The sequence below is a fragment of the Lactuca sativa genome, chromosome 3, assembly GCF_002870075.4.
Source record: "Lactuca sativa cultivar Salinas chromosome 3, Lsat_Salinas_v11, whole genome shotgun sequence".
Lineage (NCBI taxonomy): Eukaryota > Viridiplantae > Streptophyta > Magnoliopsida > Asterales > Asteraceae > Lactuca > Lactuca sativa.
This window is the reverse complement of record NC_056625.2, coordinates 309376862-309382945: the sequence shown is the minus strand read 5'-3', so window position 1 is coordinate 309382945 and position 6084 is coordinate 309376862.

The window sequence follows — 6084 nt, the reverse complement described above, 5'->3', positions numbered from 1 at the left end:
ACGTGTGCACACACGGGTTTACCATCTTCATGTTTCACTTCCAATAGGGCTTTAGTGATGTTGAACCTTTCAATTTTTCGATCTTGTGGGTTAGGGAGAACAATAAGAGGAGGAGAAGGAAGTGAAGCATGATTTCTCGTTCCTCGATTAAATCGTGGAATACCATCTTCATGTGGAATGCTTGTTCCACGGGATTTGGGAAGACCATAGTTGTCGAACTTTGACATCTACAAAACGGGAGAAAAATAAATTCAAGTTAGTTGATTGATTGAGTCCTTAGTAAATCACCCAAATGAAATACTAAGGCTAGGATCCAACACAATATTCTACAACTCGAGAGAGGGATGTCGTAACCCCAATTGCAGAATATTTGAAGGTAAGTGAATGACGATTCACTAATTTCCACCATGAAAAACGAAAAAGAATTTAAGTTTTAAATCTATGAAAACTCCTAGATCCTTTGAGATTCATTGAACTTTCAATGGAATGTTTAAATCTCGATATGCCCCTCTTGTTTGTGACTGGGATGCCGAGGATCACAAAGCGGGTGTGAATAACCATGCAAACTTACATGGTGCCCTCACATGTTACAATCACCTATTCGATGTGCCGGTAAACCACACACACTCCACCGAACTATGACAAACATTGAGTCACCCTTTGCTACCTTTGCTTAGACCCATTTAGTGTGCCGGTTAACCACACACGCTCCACTAACGTCTTCGCAAGGGCACAAAGTGTAATTTCATGGAATTGCATCAATTCACTTTTGCCTAAGTAACTAAGATTGGGAATTTTATGAAAACATTTAGTTACTTTAGTAATTCATTATACTTATAATGGAAGGTTTCGTCCTATCCTACCCGTTCGGCTAACGACCCTCCACTTAGTCAAGAGTGCGGTGGGTAAGAGTAGATACCCATTCAATCGCCATTTTATAGGCAATTTCCTTAAACACCCCTTATAGACCAGCTTCGAGAATGAGACCTACTAACGGTAAGACTGACTTTTACTCATACATATATATAATGTTAGACCTTTAATGTTATATATAGTATAGGGTGTATTTTATACTTTCAAAATACTAGGTGGTCTAATTTAACAATTATACTTTTAATTCACTTAAATTGTAAACCTAAACTTTTATGGATTTACTAAACCTCTTTTAATTATACACCTTAATTAATTAATAAAACCATAAGGATGTGATTTGAACTTTTTCAAAACTATACTAGAATTTTAGAATTTAACATTCCTAATTAAACTTTTAATCAACTTTTAAATTCCAAAACTTGAGGGCAAGTTTTGAAACATTTCATCACATTAGGGTTTAGAATTTAAATATGCATCAAAATTAAACTATTTAATCAGAATTTAAATTCCAAAACTTGAGGGCAAGTTTTGAAACCTTTTTCAAAACATTAGGGTTTCAATTATTTAAATTTCAAAACAACAAAACTTTTGGGGTTCAAATTTAAACAATAAAACCTAAAGGGCCAAATATGAAACTTTTCATAACACCAAGGATCAAATAACAAATAATTCAAATTAACATTTAATCACATAATTATCCATATTTGATGATTTCTTGCAAAGTAATTTATCAATTTACTTAAAATAATTAATCAGTTATCTTATAAGGAAACAATTATCTTATTAATTGACAAATATCTTCTATTAGATTAAAAATATAGTCAAATATATCATATAATCGGATTAATATTAATCTAACATGATTTGGTAATTATCCCAATGCAAAAACAACAAGAAATCCCGAGATAAGCACTGTCTGACGCACCGACTCGCCGAGTCACCCTCTGGAACTCGCTGAGTAGGGCTGACTCGCCGAGTCCAAGAGTGACTCACCGAGTCAGGTCGAATAGTGAGGCCAAAACACGATTTTCAGTTACATCAAGCATCAATACAATAGAAACCAATCATGGCTCTGATACCACTGATGGGTTTTGGTCATAAGACATCCTATGTGCTCATACAAACCCTAAAGCTCGGATCTAGGTTTCTCTATTGTACATACTTTGAATCCAAGATTATAAACCCTAATTCTAGCATATGGAAATCAGAATTCACATGTAAATAGGTTTAAGAACATACCTTGATTGTTATATAGCAATAACAATCCAATTCCTCCTTGAATTGACCTTGGAAAGCTGAGAGTCACAAGTGTCACTCCTCTAATGGCTTACAAACACCATAAGCAAGTGGAGAAGGTATATAGAGAGAGGAGGGAGGTAGAAATTCGTCCTTAGGACCTCTTGGGAAGGGTTAGACGAATTCCTAAGCCCTAGGGGGTTTATATAGGTGTAAAGATTAAGGTTTTAGTCCTTATCCTTATCTAGTTGCTTGTCCACCAAGCAACCATAAGATAAGTCCTAGAAACCCTTATCCTAGTCGAATTCCAAGGGATTTACACCTCAAATTGGTTCACCATATATATAAGATAATCCTTACCTTATTTTGTAACTATCACATAATTACAATTCAGCCCCTCTAGTTTAATTAATTACACTTGATCACAAAATTAATTCTTAATTAATTATTGACCAATATTAATTAAACAAATATGATTTCTCCTTTAATATACTATTCTTATAACATATTAATAAATCATAATAACCTCTCTCTCTTTATTATTTCTCCAATCAAGTTGCTTTCGTGAAGGCAACCCAAAAGGACCATGCACCATCGGGTCAAGTACATACCAAAATAGTTATGGACTTAGACACTAATCCAACAAGTTCTTCCAAGTTGTTTTGGTGATTTGTGATTCCACTTGAGGCATACACATTATTGGTGCTAGGCTCTTAAAGCTCCAAGGAATCAACCACAAGAAAAAGGTATGTAATTCTATCTAGTTTTATTATGCAAGTAACATATGATTATATGCTAGTTAGGGTAATACCTTGGAATATTCAAGTTTGCATGTATAATAGAGAAAATATTGATCCAAGGTATTTAGGATTGCATGTACACCTTAAGAGTGTTAGAATGCTCAAAATCCAACACAACCATCACAATTTGATATAACCCATTACAAGGTAATGCTTTAAAATAAAATACACCATTATAAAAAGCATTCATAGCACATATTTCATTATCAAATGAAAAACTAAAGCCTTGTTTATACAAACCATGAAAGGAAATAATATTTCTCGCCATATCGGACGAGTAGCAATAATTATTCAAATCTATTTCTAACCCACTACTAAGCAATAAAGTGTAAACTCCAAGCTTGGTGACAGGTGAAAAACTTTCCTATTCCCCATGATCAAGTTTATCTTCCCGTGCTCCACAACCTTACTTCTTTTAGGCCCTGCACATCAGAACAAGTGTGTAATCCACAACCTGTATCAGGGATCCAAGAATTAGCATGTGATGAGTTTTTAGATATAATAGTATAAATACCTGCATGGGTGGGTTTAACCTTCCTGTCCTTAACATCTTGCAAGTACTTAAGGCAGCTTCGCTTCCAGTGCCCTTTTTCATGAAATAGAAACACTCTGCTTCCTTAGGAATGGAAGAGGGAGCTGTAGAGCCACCTTTGGATCCACTTGAAGAAGATCCATCAACAGATTTTCACTTGCGGTTCTTAGAAGGAGCCTTCCTCTTCTTCCCTTCCCATGTCCAATTTCCAGAATAAGGGCAGTAGCTGTAGGAGTAGGAACAAAATTTTTTCCTTTAAGACTACTTTCAACAGTCCTCAAAAGGCCTTGAAGCTTGCTAAGAGTGGCCTCCTCCTTGTTCATATGATAGGTCATACGGAATTGATCATAACATGGAGGTAAAGAGTGTAGAATGATATTTATGGCCAACTCTTCATCGAATTTCACATTCAACTTCAGCAAGCGGTTCACAAACCTTTTCATTTTCTGCAAGTGGGTCGTGATGTACTCTCCATCCTTCATCTTTGTTGTTATCATGGAGGTGATGATTTCATACCTTTCTTAACGAGCACTCTAATGGTATCTTTTAAGGGTTTTGAGCATTCTAACACTGCTATGGTGTACATGCAACCCTAGATGCCTTGGATCTATGTTTTCTCTATTATACATGCAAACTTTCAGTTTTCCAAAGCATCATCCTAACTAGCATACTATGGAGTATATACACTACAAAATTTAGTTAGACGACTTACCTTTGTTGTAGCTTCGAAACCTTAAGCCTTTAAGAGCCTAGCGCCCCAAGTGTGATGCCTAAAATGCTTCACACAACACCACCAACAATGGAGGACTTGATAAGAGATTGTCTTGCACACACAAAATCGGCTAGCCCTCTTGTATCTCACTTAAGTGCCGATTTTGATAGCCATGAGGTTTCTTATAAAGTGTGACACAACTAGGGTTACACCATGTAAACCCTAATGTGCATGACTTTCCACATTCCTTAGGCTCCATGGGTTTTAACCTCCATAGTGTATCCACGGGTCACCACATGGGTTTAGCCAAACATAAAGAACTACGGATCATAAGCCCACTTTATAAGAATGAATGATTTACACAATCAAACCCCATATATTTAATTAGTCTCTTTTGATCACAAAATTAATTCCAAATTAATGCTTGATCAATACTAATTAAATAATATGATTTCATATTAATATATTAGAACTTATAATATATTAATAAATCATAAATATCCTCTTCTCAAAAGTCCATCCTTACAAATAGTTTCGGAGCCATGCAACCTAAATGGACCATGCTAATCTCGGGTCAAGTACATAACAATTATAGTGATGGGCTTCGCCACTAAATCCAACAGTCTCCCACTTGGATAAGTCTAACAACTATAATTGCAAGTACCACTTAAAACACCGACTGGCAATCGTAGCTCTTAAAAGCCTCTGTCGAACTGAGACGCTTCATTTTAGATAAGTGATCATAAAATCCTTTGTTCTCAAGATATCAGTCGGATAAATACATGGAAAAACGTCATAATTATTGTCTAACAGTTTGTTTCCGATTCCCGATTTGTTTGACATATAACTTAATCGAACGCGTCAATTTAGATATGATCGGGCACGACACATAAGTCAAAACAAAATCGTCGAGGGGCCCAAGATAGCGCTTTTAATCATCCAATGACTAAAAGGAATAGATAGACTTTGACTCATATGCGTGTACTAACTACTCATCAAATTATACACAACAACACATTTTATAGCATCAAGTTACTGAAGCGATTTTGTACTATCAATGCACAACCAACACATGGTCAGCAACTCATATCGCTTGGTTTGAAGACTTATATGATATAATCGTCTCACGATCACTCGAGATAAATTCCATGAAGTGATACAAGTGAGCATGGGTTTAATCCAATACTCAGACCTTATAAGCACTCATGAATGTTGTCGCAAACTTTGCTATGTCTAAAACAATTCAGACAAATCCACAAGCCAAATTCATGACATTATTGACTGTGGAAAGTTTGAATATTATAATTATTCTAGAAGTGAAAACATGCAAAGTGAAATAATAGTAAACGATTGACACAAGACAGTACCATACTAGTAAATAAAATACACCTTTTATTTAAGCATCAAATGTCAATTACATTTCAACTATTACAAGTTTCGAAAATTATCTAATCATTTAATATCACCCTTCAGCCCGATGCGCCTTGCATGTTGTAGATGCTTAACCCTACTCAGTCCCTTCGTGAGGGGATTTGCTGCATTCTCATCAGACGATACCCTCTTTGCCATGAGGAGTCCTTCTTCTATTCAATGTCTAATGAAGTGGTATTTTTTTATATGCTTGGATCTGCCGTGATCCCTTGGTTCCTTGGCTAAGGAAACTGCACTCTCGTTGTCACAGAAAATCTCTATAGCCTCTTATATAGCTAGTACAACTCCAAGGTCTCCGATGTAGTTCTTTTGCCATATTGCCTCCTTCACCACCTTGCTTGTTGCTATGTACTCTGATTCGCAGGTTGCATCAGCCACTGTCTCTTGCTTGGAACTTTTCCAAGTTATTTCTCCTCCATTTAGGGTAGAGAACCAACCCGACTGAGAGCAGAAATTATCTCTATCAGTCTGAAAGCTGGTGTCACTATACCCCACCACTC